Source organism: Scyliorhinus canicula, chromosome 31 (assembly GCF_902713615.1).
Source record: "Scyliorhinus canicula chromosome 31, sScyCan1.1, whole genome shotgun sequence".
In the NCBI taxonomy this organism is placed as follows: Eukaryota; Metazoa; Chordata; class Chondrichthyes; order Carcharhiniformes; family Scyliorhinidae; genus Scyliorhinus; species Scyliorhinus canicula.
In genome coordinates, this window is record NC_052176.1 from 9424436 (window position 1) to 9441872 (window position 17437).

A 17437-nucleotide genomic window follows, 5' to 3' on the forward strand; every position below is an offset into this window, starting at 1 on the left:
TTACACCGAGGTCGACGAATCGAGGCAATTCTCTGATATTTACATTCTCCCTCACACCAAAAGCAAACATAACGCTTTGCACTGCAGCAAATACCTATCAGAATCTTTCTTGCAGTCTCATCCCAACATTAGTCCCTGGAATGAATGAGACAACATGACACATCACATTTTTAACGTATCAAAGAGAGAACCACAGAGAAAATGTTATAAAGTCTCAGCAGGTGTGACAGCATCTGTAGGGAAAGCGTCCAGGTGACCCTTTGCCATAGCTGGGCAAGAAACCTTATCCAGTAGTACCCCACAGAGGGGCAATATGGATACATAATGATATCCAGGAATATCTCACAGGGGGCCAATAAGGAAATAAAGCTATGTCGAGCAACAAGTCACACCAGAAACCGAGTTCCCAACTTCCACTCTCGGACGGATGTGAACAAACCAACCAGCCAGACTATTTACAACAAGTCCACAATACCGGTGCCCCGCAAGGCTGCGTACTTAGTCCCCTACTCTACTCCATGTACACACACGACTGCGTGGCAAAACTTGGTTCCAACTCCATCTACAAGTTTGCTGACGATACGACCATAGCGGGCCGGATCTCGAATAAGGACGAGTCCGAATACAGGAGGGAGATAGAGAACCTGGTGGAGTGATGAAACGACAACAATCTCTCCCTCAATGCCACCAAAACTAAAGGGCTGGTCATCGATTTCTGGAAGCAAAGTACTGTACACACCCCTGTCAGCATCAACGGGGCCGAGGTGGAGATGGTTAGCAGTTTCAAATTCCTAGGGGTGCACATAACCAAAATTCTGTCCTGGTCGACTCCCGTCGACGCTGTCACCAAGAAAGCAAAACAGCGCCTATACTTCCTCGGAAAACTAAGGAAATTCGGCATGTCCACAATAACCCTTACCAACTTTTACAGATGCACTGTAGAAAGCATCCTATTGGGCTTCATTGCAGCCTGGTATGGCAACTGCTTGGCCCAGGACCACAAGGAACTTCAGAGAGTCGTGAATACCGCCCAATTCATCACACAAACCTGACTCCCATCTATGGTCTCTATCTACACCTCCCGCTGCCGCGGGAAAGCAGGCAGCATAATCAAGGATCCCTCCCACCCGGCTAACTCACTTTTCCAACTTGTTCCATCGGGCAGGAGATACAGAACTCTGAGAACAAGCACGAACAGACTCAAAAATAGGTTCTTCCCCACAGTCAGCAGACTCCTAAATGACCCTCTTATTGACTGACCTCATTAACATTACATCCTGTATGCTTCATTCGATGCAAATGCTTATGTGGTTATATTGTATAACTCGTGCTCCCCTATTATGTATTTTTTGTAGTTTCTTGAATTTTATTTAATTCCCTTTTCTTCCATGTACTGAATGATCTGTTGAGCTGCTGGCAGAAAAATACTTTTCACTGTACCTCGGTGCACGTGACAATAAACTAATCCAATCCAATCTGATCCCAGAGAAGACGAATTTAACCCGGAGTCCTGGGATAAATATTAATTCCTCAAGGAGAGTCACTGAATCTTCCTGAGGTTGAAAATCTTGCTGGAGAAATTTAACCTCGTGGAGCAAAAGTCAACATCAGGGGTGGAATTCGAACCCACGTCTCCAGAAGAAACGGCAACCTCAGATCTCAGGCCTTAGACCGCTCGGCCATCCTGATACGTCGCTGTCAACGACAATATCCGTGCACAAATCGACTTAAATTCAATCTTCATCGTCATTTCATTTCAAACAAGATACGCTTTTCCTACGTATGAATCCCAACTTGAGTCCTGTATCTGAGTGCCATCCTTGTCCAAGCCGCTGGAGGTTACGGAGCTTCTCATTGCTGCATTGATCAGTTTGCTCCAATGAGCAACGACCGAATTGCTGCTCTACCTGTTCCTCACACGGCGATATTCAGAGCCTAAGATCTGAGCGACGTGAAGTATCCAATTGGAGAGTTGCATTCTGACGACTGGAATCTCTCCCCACAGCTGCTTCCGTTGCTGCTTTCACAGACAAGTAGCAGAAGAACCCCTCCAGTGTCCAAACAGGAGAACGTTCATCCAGTAGAGGCGGCAGAAGATTGTTCTGGGTCAAGTCAACTTTGTCACCTCGACTGTCATGTGGGTCGCTGAAGAACAGGGGGTCAAAGGGCAGATGAGACTGAAAGCAAAACTTTGATACTAATAATGAAAAAGGCAGATGTGCTGCTGTGTGATAGCGACTTGTTTGCTTTTGGTGTGAGTGAGAAAATAAATAGCAGAGGATGGTTCTGGGTTATGGGCCCAGCACGCTTCCACTGCGCCACGCTGCTCGTGGTTCACTATCTCTGGGGTTGGATTTGGGGCAAAGTTTGAAGAAATCAGGAACAGGTTGATCAATGTTCCCAGAGAGGTGAAACTGCCGCCCCGAACTTCCTTCTATGAAGGTGATGCCAGTCTCTCCCCGAAGCGTGGTACATTGGCGAGACCTTGCAGACGCTGCGACAACGAATGAACGGATATCGCGCGACAATCACCAGGCAGGAATGTACCCTTCCAGTCCGGGAACTTCAGCAGTCAGGGGAATTCAGCCTCTGATCTCTGGGTAAGTATTCTCCAAAGCGGCCTTCAGGACATGCGACAACGCAGAATCGCCGAGCAGAAACTGATAGCCACGTTCCGCATACATGAGTGATGCCTCACCCGGGACCTGGGATTCATGTCGCATTACATTCATCCCCCACCATCAGGCCTGGGCTTGCAACATCCTACCAACTGTCCTGGCTTGAGACAATTCACCCCTCTTTAACCTGGGGTTACGCACATCTCTGGATCTGTAAAGATTTAATCACCTGTTAATGCTCGCATTCTATGCATTGCCTGACATATTTGAATTTGTCTATATATATGTTTCTGGAACATAACTCTTCATTCACCTGAGGAAGGAGCAGTGCTCCGAAAGCTAGTGTTTGAAACAAACATGTTGGATTTTAACCTGGTGTTGTAAGACGTCTTATTGTATAAGCCCAGAAGACAAAAGGGCAGAAGGAGTTCAGCCCAACGAGTTTTCTCCGCCATTCAATGACACAGACTAGAATTTACATTGCATAATGAGGACATCCGGCCCTTCGAGTCTGCACCGTCCCTTGGAAAGCCCACACCGCTGCTGTATTCCCATTACCCTGCAACCCCACCCAACCTGCACGTCTTCGGACTGTGGGACTAAACCCACGAAGACACGAGGACAAGGTACAGGCGGTGACGCAAGCCGGGAATCGAATCTAGGACCCTGTACCTGCGAAGCGATAGTGCTAACCACCGTGCTGCCAATGAGATCGACTGAGCTAGTGAGAAAACCTCAACTCCACTTTTCTCCCTCATCATCTTAACCCTTGATTCCCTTACTAATTAAAAATCAGTATTTCGCAGCGTTGAACGTACTTAACAACACAGTCTGAACAGCCCGCTGCAGTAAAGAATTCTACTGAATATTGTTTGATTTCGAGCATGATTTAATCCAATACCTGCAACAGCTACGTTGACGATGTGCGTTCTTCTCCTAGATGATCATGAAGAGTTTGCATTCTTCTATCATTTATCGCATCCATTCGGCAATTTAGATTTGAGGAGATATGAAAAAATAATATGTGAATTCCATCGGATAGAACGAAATAAATTGATATGTGCATGCAGAATACAGGCTGGGAATACAATGCAGAGTGGATGCAGAGGCAGTCAGTAAAGATGTGCGCACAGCCCGTGGAGGAGCAAGGGGATTGGATGCACTTGGAACGGAGTCATTCGCTATCAGTGGAAATATCCGATAACTAGTTCATTGTTCTCCACTTCGAGGCTGTCATATCAGAGGAGACATTCACTCCTCCAGCTCAATATCGGGCAAAATCTCTCGAATGTGCTGCGGAAATTAATGGTAACATAGATTCCCTACCGGGCAGAATGAGGGCATTCAATCCATCAAGTCTGCAGCGAACCTCCGAAGGAGCACCACACCTGTCCTATGCATGCCCGACCCCATAACTCTAACTAATGTTTGGAAAATAAGGGGCAATTAAACATGGCCCATTCACCTAACCTGCAGATGGTTGGACTGTGGGAGGAATCCGTTGCAGTACCGAGGCCCCACTGCCGGATCGCTTCCATTCTATTGATCCATTAGCCTCTGATTTGAGAACCAAAGTAATATCCAGGCATGTAACACATTACTTGGCTGCTGGGCACAGCTCCAGGCACAGCTTTTCTATCTCCTTTTCACAGCTGTCCTGTGAGCTTTTCAGAGACAACTCCACTGTGCCTTTCTGACTCTTGCGGCAGTTTCTTCAAACCAGCCCCTCCACCCGCCCACCAGGGTCTCAGGTAATTTAAGTGTTTCTCTGGAATTCGCAAGAAGAGGACCACAGTGTCTGTGAGGGCACATACGGGTTTAATCCACACTCACATACAGACTGATAATGAGGGAATGACACACAAACACAATGTGCTGTTCAGGTGAATTTTCGTGACTTGAGGTTTACATGAGAAACATCTTGCACTAAATCATTCTGTGAGTCTTTCTGGTGGATGAACTGATGATGCTCGGAGTTCTCAGCGTTTACTCATTGATCCTTATAACAGTTGATACAGTTTTAATTTTGACTTGTTCTCGTGCAGAGGTTGGTAACACATGTCCGTGAGCAGCCACATTTGTGGATGATGCTCCAAAAACCTTCACGGCTCACGGAGTGAAGAGTATTATCTTCATGGAAAATGACCAAGTTCGGCAGGTGGAGCTCGCCTTTGTATTTTCTGGGCTCTGGGTGACAGCGGATCATGAAAACTGAAAAAGAGTTGCTGCCGTTGGCCGCGCGGCCGAATCGATAAGGTTTCTGACTTCGATGATATCAGTGGGTTGCAAATTCGAGTCTTGCCGCGGTTGCTTTATACCGAAATTCAATGGACCTTGGTGAAGTTTTCCCTCGTCAGCTCAATATCCCGCCTTTCCTTCCAAACATTGCCCGGCTTTTCTCAGAATGTATTTCCTTGTGATAATTAGTTCGATTATTCTCTTTCCTCTTCGTACTTTGTTTGCCTCCGAACAAATCCACAATATATGTTTGATCCGGATAAAGTATTGATGCTCCCAACTAGAACAAAATGCTTTGTCTCAATCGATTCAATAAAATCCTGTGGAGGGAATTCCTTTCTCCTCAGAAATGAGCTGAATTACCTGTTTGTTTGTTCACTGGGATGAAAGTTTATGTCACCGCTTGACATCATTGTTGCTTTTTTTTTGATTTTACATGCAGATGTTATTCTTTAAATCGTTTTAAATCTTTCTCTCGTGACAGCGGCCTGTGGAGCAAATGGCTGTGGCCCCAGCAGACTATTCAATCCCTGACTAACTCATTGGGAAAGGTTTCACATATACATTTCTCGCTATGATTTTCGAGATTGCCAAACATGATTGTATTTTTCATCTGTTCTTTGGTTTGTCAAGTTAAACACGTGTCTGCTGAGTTTTATCTTCTTCACCGGAAGGCAAATATTTTCTTGTTTATTTTAAATTACTTCTGGGATCCACTTTCTCCGCCTCCATTTGAAAAACAAACAATCCAAACTTCTGGCTGCCATCGGAAACAGCTAAGGTTAGTAAAGTGACAACATGTAACTTTATTGACTTGTCAGAGACACCACAGTAAATACGCCACTCCTTCCCGAAATGCACCCAACTGTACGCAATGTGGTGGTCAGACTCAAGTGGGTCATGCGGTGAAGTTCCTGTGCCGTACAGCCCACTCCTGACAACATGTAGATCAGCTAATTTCTTAAAGACTGGCGATCAAGGACTTGTGAGAAACAACAATGGGCGGCACAACAGCTCAGTGGTTAGCACTGTTGCTTCACAACGCCAGGGTCCCGGATTTAATTTCCCACTGGGTCACTGCGAGGAGTCTGCACGTTCTCCACGTTTCTGCGTGGGTTTCCGCCGGATGCTCAGGTTCCCTCCCACAAGCCACGAAAGACGTGCTATTATGTGAAATGGACATTCAGAAATCTCCCTGATTGAACCCGAACAGGTGCCGGAGTGTGGCGACTCGGGTTATTCCCACTAACTTTGTTACAGTGTTAATGTAAGCCTACTTGTGACATCAAGAAAAAGTATTATTATCTATTTACTTTAAAAGCTTTTCAAGCTTTATTCTCTGTCCGCGATCTGCGGAGCATTTCAGCGATGCCAACACGTGCGAAGAATCGGGTGCAATACCGAGGTCCCGCTGCCGGCAGCCTTTCTATTCTATTCATCCATTAGTTTCCGATTTCATCAATAAGGTGACATCCAGGTACTTTGCTCATTTGTCGGCGGGATCAGCGGCCGTGAAGAACCGGAGGGAGGCATTGTTGTCGGACATTTTTCCATGAACATTTTTTTCAACAGGTTTCACAGCACTTCGTGTCAGGCACAACGCATAACAAAAAAACTTGCGTGAATTTGGACGAGAAAAGAAGGATACGTAGTCAGCAGGGTTCGAACCTGCGCGGGGAAACCCCAATGGATTTCTAGTCCATCGCCTTAACCACTCGGCCATGACTACATGTGCCAGCCGCTGTAAAATGACACTTACTGCTGATAAAATAATCCTCAAAAATGTACTGCCGCAATTTTGAGTTCTGGTGCTTCATATTAAAGTGTGTCAGCATTCTGATGTTATCTGACTCGCCATTAACATTGAATCGTATTCAATCGGGCTGAGTTTTACTCAGCCTTTCCTTCTGTTTTTCAATCATATCAAATACATTTATACACAAAGGAGATCAATGCAAATACATTGCGAGATGGCAGAGATAAACCCTGCCCGATTAAATACGATTAAATGTTAATGCCGAGTCAGATAAACATTAGAATGCTGACACACTTTAATATTCAGCGCTATCACGCAAATACGCACAAAATTCAATTGCAAACATCGCAATAGGAATCATGAATGTTGTTTTATTTAGAGCACGATATAATCCAATACCTGCAACAGTTATGTTGAAGATGCCATCTGAGTGCCTTCTTCTGCGGAAGGAACACAAAGAGTTTATATTGTTCTATCATTTGCCCGCATCCTTTCTGCAATATAGATTTGACGAGCTATAAAGAAAGAACATGAGAATTGCAATATGTAGAATGAAATAAACTGATATATGCATGTAGAATTCAGTCTGAGAATGCAATAAACAGTAGATGCAGAGGTAGTCAGGAAAGATGGACGGAGTTACACAAAGGCCTTACGTTGCAAACACCAGTGGTAAATTGGTGCATTTTGCAGAAGGTGGGAAACGATGGACCGTGGAGGACCAAGGCGATTGGAGATACTCGATACGGAGTCATTCACCATCAGTCGAAATATCCGATAGCTAGTTTCTAGTTCTCATCATATTGCTGTCATATCAGAGGAGACATTCATTCCTCCAGCTCAATGTCTGGACAAATTCCTCCAATGCGCTGCTGGAATTAACGGAAACATAGATTCCCTACCGTGAAGAATGAGGGCATTCAGTCCATCAAGTCTGCATTGACCATCCGAAGGAGCACCATGTCTGGGCCCTATCCATGCCCGACCCCGTATCTCTGGCTATTGCTTGGAAATTAAGGGGAAAGTAAACATGGCCAAACCATCTAACCTGCAGATGGTTGGACTGTGCGAAGAATCGGGTGCAATACCGATTGAGGTCCCCCTCCCGGCTGGCTTCCTATTCTATTCATCCATTTGTTTCCGATTTCACCAATAAGGCGACATCCAGGCATTTTGCTAATTTGTTGGCGGGATCAGCGGCCGTGAAGAACCGGAGGGAGGCATTGCTGTCAGACATTTTTCCATGAACATTTTTTTCAACAGCACTTCGTGGCAGGCACAACTCAAACAAAAAAACTTCCGTGAATTTGGAAGAGAAAAGAAAGACACGTAGTCAGCAGGATTCGAACTTGCGCGGGGAAACCCCAATGGATTTTTAGTCCATCGCCTTAAGCACTCGCCCATGACTACACATGCTGGATTACGCAAAATGACACTTACTGCTGGGAAAGCAATCCTCAAAAATACACTGCCGTATTTTGAGTTCTGGTGCTGCACATGAAAGTGTGTCAGCATTCTGATGGTTATCTGACTCGGCATTAACATTGAATCGTATTCAATCGGACAGGGTTTTACTCAGCCTTTCCTTCTGTTTTTCAAGCACGTCAAAATACATTTATACACAAAGGAGATCAATGCAAATAGATTGCGACATGACAGAGATAAACACACAATTATTCAGCACTATCACGCAAATACGCACAACATTAAATTGCAAATATCGCAATAGGAATCATAAATGTTGTTTTATTTAGAGCATAATATAATCCAACACCTGCAACAGTTATGTTGAAGATGCCATCGGAGTGCCTTCATCTGTGGGAACAACACAAAGAGTTTATATTGTTCTGTCATTTGCCCGCATCCTTTCTGCAATATAGATTTGACGAGCTATTAAGAAAGAACATGAGAATTGCAACGGGTAGAATGAAATAAACCAGTAAGGTACGAGACAATAAACTCAATGTAACTAAGGGGAAGAATAGACAGAGAAGAGATGATGAACGCAAAGGTGGTCTGAGGTGCATTTGTTTTAATGCAAGAAGTGTAGCAGGTAAGGCAAATGAACTTAGGGCTTGAATCAGTACCTGGGAATATGATGCTATTGGTATTACTGAGGCTTGGTTGAGGGAAGGACAGGACTGGCAATTGAATATCCCAGGATATAGATGCTTTAGGAGGGATAGAGAGGGACGTAGAAGGGGTGGAGGAGTTGCATTACTCGTCAGAGATGATATCACAGCTGTGATTAAGGAGGGCACGATGGAGGATTCGAGCACTGAGGCAAAATGGGTGGAGCTGAGAAATAGGAAGGGTGCAGTAACATTGTTGTGATTTTACTACAGGCGTCCCAAAAGCGAGCATGAAGTAGAGGTACAAATATGCAGACAGATTATAGAAAAATGTAGGAGCAATAGGGTTGTTGTGATGGGAGATTTTAACTTCCCCAACATTGAATGGGGTTCGTGTATTGTTGGAGGCGTCGATGGAGCAGAGTTTGTAAGGAGCATCCAGGAGAGTTTTTTCGAGCAGTATGTAAATAGTCCAACTCGGGAAGGGGCCATACTTGACCTGGTATTGGGGAATGATCCCGGCCAGGTGGTTGATGTTTCAGTCGGTGATTACTTTGGGAATAGCGATCACAATTCCGTAAGTTTTAGAATACTCATGGACAAGGACTGGAGGGGTCCGAAAGGAAGAGTGTTAAATTGGGGAAAGGCAGAGTATAACAAAATTCGGCTGGAGCTAGGGAATGTGGATTGGGAGCAGCTGTTTAAGGGTAAATCCACATTTGAAATGTGGAAGTCTTTTAAGGAAAGGGTGATTAGAGTGCAGGACAGACATGTTCCTGTGAAAATGGAAGATAGAAATGGCAAGATTAGGGAACCATGGATGACGGGTTAAATGGTGAAACTAGCTAAGATGAAAAAGGAAGCATACATAGGATCGAGGCAACTCAAAACTGATGAAGCTTTGGAGGAATATCGGGAAAGTAGGACGAATCTCAAACGCGCAATAAAGAGGGCAAAAAGGGGTCATGAAATATCTTTGGCTAACAGGGTTAAGGAAAATCCCTAAGCATTTTATTCGTATGTAAGGAGCAAAAGGGTAACTAGGGAAAGGATTGGCCCATTTAAAGACAAAAGAGGAAATTTATGCGTGGACTCAGAGGAAATGGGTTAGATTCTTAATGAGTACTTTGCATCGGTATTCACAAAGGAGAGGGACAAGACGGATGTCGAGGCTCGGGATGGATGTTTAAATACTCTCGGTCAAATTTTCATACGGAAGGGGAAGTTTTGGGTATTCTAAAAGACATTAAGGTGGACAAGTCCCCAGGACCGGATGGGATCTATCCCAGGTTACTGAGGGAAGCGAGGGTCGAAATTGCTGGGGACTTAACAGATATCTTTGCAGCATACTTGAGCACGGGTGAGGTCCCGGAGGACTGGATAATTGCTAATGTTGTCCCTTTGTATCAGAAGGGTAGCAGGGATAATGCAGGGAATTATAGACCTGTGAGCTTGACGTCAGTGGTAGGCAAACTGTTGGAAAAGATACTGAAGGATAGGATCTATTCACATCTGGAAGAAAATAGACTTATCAGTGATAGGTAGCATGGTTCTGTGCAGGGAAGGTCATGTCTTTCAAACCTAATATAATTCTTTGAGGAAGTGATAAAGGTAATTGATGGGCTGTAGATGTCGTATACATGGACTTTAGTAAGGCGTTTGATAAGGTTTCCCATGGCAGGTTGATGGAAAAAGTGAAGTCGTATGGGGTTCAGTGTGTACTAGCTAGATGGATAAAGAACTGGCTGGGCAACAGGAGACAGAGAGTAGTGGTTGAAGGGAGTGTCTCAAAATGGAGAAGGGTAACTAGTGGTGTTCCACAGGGATCCATGCTCGGACCACTGTAGTTTGTGATCTACATAAATGATCTTGAGGAAGGTATAGGTGGTCTGATTAGCAAGTTTTCAGGTGATACTAAGATTGGTGCAGTTGCAGATAGCGAGGAGGACTGTCAGAGAATACAACAAAATATAGATAGATTGGAGAGTTGGGCAGAGAAATGGCAGATGGAGTTCAATCCAGGCAAATGCGAGGTGATGCATTTTGGAAGATCAAATTAAAGAGCGGACTATATGGTCAATGGAAGGGTCTTGGGGAAATTGATGTGCAGAGAGATCTGGGAGCTCAAGGTCCATTGTATCCTGAAGGTGGCAAGGCAGGTTGATAGAGTGGTCAAGAAGGCATACAGCATTCTTGCCTTCATCGGACGGTGTATTGAGTACAAGAGTCGGCAGGTCATGTTACAGTTGTATAGGACTTTGGTTCGGCCACATTTGGAATACTGCGTGCAGTTCTGGTCACCACATTACGAGAAGGGTGTGGATGACTTGGAGAGGGTGCAGAGGAGGTTCACCAGGATGTTGCCTGGTATGGAGGGTGCTAGCTATTTCATCGGGCAGGGTTTTACTCAGCCTTTCCTTCTGTTTTTCAATCACGTCAAAATACATTTATACACAAAGGAGGTCAATGCAAATAGATTGCGAGATAAACACACAATTATTCAGCACTATCACGCTAATACGCACAGAATTCAATTGCAAACATCGCAATAGGAATCATAAATGTTGTATCATTTAGAGCGTGATATAATCCAATACCTGCAACAGTTATGTTGAAGATGCCATCGGAGTGCCTTCTGCTGCGGGAGGAGCAGGAAGAGTTTATATTGTTCTATCATTTGCCCGCATCCTTTCTGCAATATAGATTTGACGAGTTATAAAGAAAGAAAATGAGAATGTTTTTGGCTTAACCGCTCCTTGACACCTGTTCTTCGGCTACCCACAGTGGAGTCGATGTGACTCAGTTGACCTCTTCCAGAATCCTCCTCTGCCTCAACTGAATGAATTTCCTCCTGTTTGTCCACTGGCTGGGTTCTTCGGCTACTTGTCTGTGAAAGCGGCACCGGAAGCAGCGGGGGAGAGAGATTCCAATCGCCAGGATGCAACTGTCCAATTGGATACTTCACGTTGCTCAGATTTTACACTCTCGTTTCGAGAATCATAGAATGGTTACAGACCAGGGTGAGTCCATTCCACCCATCGTGTCCATGTCAGTCGCCTAGAGCTGGCGTGTAGTCCCTTGATAAAAACAGAAAATGCCGGAAAATCTCAACAGGCTGGCAGCAGCTGTGGAGAGGGAAACAGAGAATGGGAAGCAGGGTCATACTGGGTTTGGAACTGTATCTGTGTTTCTCTCTCCACATATGTTGCCAGACCAGCCGAGTTATCCAACATTTTCTATTGCTCTTATAGGATTTTATGAAGAATCTCCATTAAAGTATTGCCCTTGTGCTCGACGCTTTTATTTATAAAGACTGGTCCCGTATGTTTATTGTTCTGTTCGCAGTGGAGGCCAACAAACCAGAAAGAACCGAATTGACCCAATGCTCCCGAAATGAAAAGCGAGGGAGAAATAAAGAGTTTATTTTGATGTTACTTTAACAACCAAACCAAATTCAACAGGAATTATGAAGCCCATTGAGTTGATAAACGCACCGCCTTCGACGGCTCGGCCATCCTGACATGTTGCGGCAAAAGTTATGCTCCGTGCACAAATCGGTTTAAATTCGATCCTCATCGTCATTTCATTTCAAACTGGGCGTGCTTTTCCTATTTTTGAACCCCAGCCAGAGTCCTGTATCTGAGTGCCATCCTTGTCCAAGGGGCTGGGTGTTATGGAGCTTCTAATTGCTGAATTGATGCGTTTGCTCCAATTAACAAAGACCCAAATGCCGCCGACTTTTTCCTCACACGAAGGTGTTCGGAGTCTAAGGTATGAGCGGCGTGAAGGGTCCAATTAGACAGTTGCATCCTGGCGACTGGAATCTCTCTCCACAGCTGCTTCTGGTGCTGCTTTCACAGACAAGCAGCCAAAGAACCCCTTCCCTGTCCAAACAGAGGGAAGTTCATCCAGAAAAGGCGGCAGAAGATGTTTCTGGGAGAGGGCAACTGAGTCACCTTGACAATCCAATTAGACAGGCTATTTACAGCAAGAGAAGAGGGATCGTAGTCTGCTTGCTGGGATCAATATTAATAACTCAACCAGGCTCACTGAGCAGATCATCAATTCATGAACTAGCTTTCTGCCCGTGGGGTTTGCTGTGCAAACTTAAGCAAGAATCTCATGTCCTGAAGCCACAGCTTCCCCATTGAATCGGAAGTATTGGATCTTCCTGGGATTGAATGTGTTGCGGGAGAAACGCATCATCGTGGAGGAAACGTTAATGTCAGAAGTGGGATCCGAACCCACGGCTCTACAATAGACTGCGATTTTAAAGCAGCGCCTTCGACCGCTCGGCTATCATGACGCGTCGTGACAAGTGGTACGCTCCGTGCACAAATCGATTCAAATTCTAACTTCATCGTCATTACCTTTCAAACTTGATGCACCTTTCCTATTTTTGAAACTCAGCCAGAGTCCTGTATCCGAGTGCCATTCTTCCCCAAGCCGCTGGGGTTTGAGAAGCTTCTCATTGCTGCATTGATCAGTTTGCTCCAATCAACAAGGCCCGAACTGCCGCCGACCTGTTCCTCACACGAAGGTGTTGAGAGTCTGAGATCTGAGCGGCGTAAACGATCCAATTAGACAATTGCATCCTGGCGACTGCAATCTCTCTCCACAGCTGCTTCCGGTGCAACTTTCACAGACAAGTAGCCACCTTCAGTGTCCAAACAGGAGGAGGTTCATCCAGTGAAGGCGGCAGAAGTGGATTCTGGGAGAGGCCAACTGAGTCACCTCGACATTCCAACGCAACAGGCTACTTACAAGAGAATACCAATTTTACCCATAGTACTGTGATCAATATGAATTCATCAGACAGACGTAATGCGCAGATCATCCAGTCATGAACTGCGCTTCTGGCTGCGGGGTCTTGCTGAAAGAATTTCAGGCGAAATCTGATGTCCTGGTGTCATCGCTTCCCCATTGAATTGGAGGTAATGGATTATTCTGGGATTGAACATTTTGATGGAGAAACGTAGATAGGTGGCGGAAAATTTGACATCAGAAGTGAGATTTGAACCCCGCCTCCAGGAGAGACGTCGACTTTAACGCAGCGCCTTTGACCGCTCGGCCATCCTGACGTGTTGCCACAAAAAAAACATGCTCCGTGCACAAATCGTTTTCAATACGGTCTTAATCGTCATTTCGTTTCAAACAAGATATGCTTTTCATACTTTTGAACCCCAGCCAGAGTCCTGTATCTGAGTACCATCCTTGTCCAAGCTGCTGGGGGTTAAGGAGCTTCTCATTGATCAGTTTCCCTCAATCAACAAGGCCCGTATTTCCGCTCTACGTGTTCCTCACACGCAGATATTGAGAGTCTAAGATCTGAGAGACGTGAAGTATCCAATTGGAGCGTTGCATCCTGGCGACTGGAATCTCTCTCCACAGCTGCTTCCGGTGCTGCTTTCACATACAAGTAGCCGACGAAACCCTCCAGTGTCCAAACCGGTAACGTTATCCAGTAATACACCACAGAGGAGCAATATAGATAATACTGAAATCCAGTAATACCTCACGGGGGTCCAGTGAAGAAAGAAAGTTTTCTCTATTTACAACAGGGGAAGTCGCATTTTACGCGGAGTCCTGGGATCAATATTAATTCCTCAACCAGAGTCACTGTTGTAGATTATCGAGGTTTTAACTGACCCTCGGGGGTTTTGCTGTGCGTATTTGAGCAGAGATATTATGTCCTGGGAACAAATCTTTTCATTTGGAAGGGAGATAGAAGATCTTCCTGAGGTTGATAATCTCGCTGGAGCAATTTATCCTCGTGGAAGAAAACTCAATATCAGGAGTGGGATTCGAACCCACGCCTCCAGAGGAGACTGCGACCTCAACGCAGCGCCATAGACCGCTCGGCCATCCTGATGCGTTGTGGTCGTAGCTAAGTTCAGTGCACAAATCGACTTAAATTCTATCGTCATCTCATTCATTTCAAACAAGACACGCTTTTCCTACTTTTGAACCACAGCCAGAGTCCTGTATCTGATGCCATCACTGTCCAAGCCGCTAGGGGTTACGGATATTCTCACTGCTGCATTGATCAGTTTGCTCCAATCAACAAGGACAGAATTTCCGCTCTATCTGTTCCTCAACGAAGTTATTGAGAGTCTAAGATCTGAGCGCCGTGAAGTATCCAATTGGAGAGTTACATTCTGGCGACTGGAATATCTTTCCACAGCTGCTTCCGGTGCTGCTTTCACAGACAAGTAGCCGAAGAACCCCAACAATACCCAAACAGGAGAACGCTCATCCAGTGGAGGCGGCAAAAGAGTGTTTGGGAGAAGTCAACTTAGTCACCTCAACTTTACTGTGGGTAGCTGAAGAACAGGTGTCAAAGGGTGATCAGACTGAAAGCAAAACTTTGATACCAATAAAGAAGAAGGCGGATGTTCTGCTGGGTAAAAGAGACATGTTTGCTTTTGGTGGACCTGAGAAAATAAATAGCAGAGGATGTTTTCGATTCCACGACCTCGGGCGAATGGCCCAGCACGCTTCCGCTGCGGCACTCGGCTCTTGCTTGATTCTTAGTGGGGCCGGACGTCAGGCAAAGTTTGAAGACATCAGTAACAGGTCAATCAATGTTCCCAGAGAGGTGAAACTGCCGCCCCGAACTTCCTTCGATGAAGGTGATTCCAGTCACTCCCCACTTTCCCATCAGAACAACGTCACAGAACAAATCACATCACCCTCACAGAACAACCATTCAGCACGAAAGTGAAATATCTGACTATGCTGACCAGAATCAGTCTGCTCAAACGTGTGTACTTGCTGAAAGAACAAATGAAGAAATGAATAGTTGTCTGGCTACCGCAGGGCAGTGATGTCGTAGCTCCTGGTTTAAGGAACAGAGTGCCGCAGCGGAAGCGTGCTGGGCCGTTAGCCCGAGGTCGTGGAATCAAGGCTACTCTCGGCTATTTACATTCTCCTTCACACCAAAAGTAATCATAACGCACGTTCCTGTTTGCTTTGCAGCAAATACCTATCAGAATATTTCTTGCAGTCTCATCCTGACATTAGTCCTGGTAATGATTGAGACAGCATGACACATGTCAACATTGTAAAGCTCACAAATAGAGAACCACAGAGAAAATGCTTTAAAATCTCAGCAGGTCTGACAGCATCTGTCGGAAAAGAAAAGAGCGTACGTTCCGAGTCCAATGACCCTTTGTCAAACCTGGACTCGAAACGTTATCCAGTAGTACCCCACAGAGGAGCAATATAGATAAATACTGATATCCAGTAATACCTCACGGGGGACAATAAGGAAATAAAGTTTTGTCGAGCAATAAATCACAATAGAAAACGAGTTCCCAACTTCCCCTCTCGGACGGATATGAACAATCAAACCAGCCAGACTATTTCCAACAAGAGAAGACGAATATTGCGCGGAGCCCCGGGTACAATATTAATTCCTCAACCAGAGTCACTGAAGCAGATTATTGAGTCATTAATTGGGCTTTGGGGTCTTGCTGTGCGTATTTCAGCAGAAATCTCATGTCCTGGGAACAAAGCTTTACCTTTGAAAGGGAGATTTTGGATCTCATTTTGGTGTGAGTGAGAAAATAAATTGCAGAGGATGGTTTTGATCCATCGACTTCTAGTTTATGGGTTAGCACGTTCCCGCTGCGCCACTCTGCTCGTGGTTGATTTTTAACGAGTCGGACTTGAGGCAAAGTTTGAAGAAATCAGTAACAGGTTGATTAATGGTGCCAGAGAGGTGAAACTGCCGCCCCGAACTTCCTTCTATGAAGGTGATTCCAGTCACTCCCCACTTTCCCATCAGAGCAACGTCAATGAAGAAATCGCAGCACCTTCACAGAACAACCATTCAGCACGAAAGTAAAATATCTGAACTATGCTGACCAGAATCAGTCTGCTCAAACGCGTGTTCTTGCTGAAAGAACAAATGAGAAAGTGAATAGTTGTCTGGCTACCGAAGAGCAGTAATGTCGCAGCTCCTGGTTAAGGGAGCAGAGTGCCGCAGCGGAAGCGTGCTGGGCCGTTACCCCGAGGTCGAGGAAACGGGGCTATTCTCGGCTATTTACATTCTCCCTCTCATCAAAAATAATCATAACGCACGTTCCTGTTTGCTTTGCAGCAAATACCTATCAGAATCATTCTTGCAGGCTCACCCCGACATTCGTCCAGGAATGAAGGAGACAGCATGACACATTACAACTTTGAAACGCTCACAATAAGGGACCCACAGAGAAAATGGTTTAAAGTCTCAGCAGGTCTGACAGCATGTGTAGGGAGAGAAAACAACTAACGTTTCGAGTCCAGGTGACCCTTTGCCAAATCTGGATTGGAAACGTTATCCAGTAGTACCCCACAGAGGAGCAATATAGATACATACTGATGTCCGTGAATGGCTCACAATAAGGAAATAAAGCATTATCGAACAATAAATCACAATAGAAACCGAGTTCCCAACTTCCCCTCTCGGAGGGATGTGAACAATCCAACCAGCCATACTATTTACAAAAAGAGAAGTCGAATTTCACCCGGAGTCCTGGGATCAATATTAATTCCTCAACCAGAGTCACTTTAGAAGAACATCGAGTCATTAACTGGTCTTTCGCCTGCCGGGTCTTGCTGTGCGTATTTAAGCAGAAATCCCATGACCTGGGAACACATCTTTTCCTTTGGAAGGGAGATTTTGGATCTTCCTGAGGTTGAAAATCTCGCCGGAGAAATCTAATCTCGTGGAGGATAACCCAATATCGGGAGTGGGATTCGAACGCCAT

At 45.3% G+C, this 17437-nt stretch overlaps 3 non-coding genes across 3 annotated transcripts; all 3 read right to left on the reverse strand.

Moving 5' to 3' along the window:
• Nucleotides 1-6503: 6503 nt before the first annotated feature.
• trnas-aga lies at nucleotides 6504-6585 on the reverse strand. The gene has a single exon. It is a non-coding gene; the product is annotated as a tRNA-Ser (tRNA).
• Nucleotides 6586-7940: 1355 nt separating this feature from the next.
• Nucleotides 7941-8022, reverse strand: trnaf-aaa. Its single transcript has one exon. It is a non-coding gene; the product is annotated as a tRNA-Phe (tRNA).
• A 6451-nt stretch (nucleotides 8023-14473) lies between these two features.
• trnal-gag lies at nucleotides 14474-14556 on the reverse strand. Its single transcript has one exon. It is a non-coding gene; the product is annotated as a tRNA-Leu (tRNA).
• Nucleotides 14557-17437: the final 2881 nt, after the last annotated feature.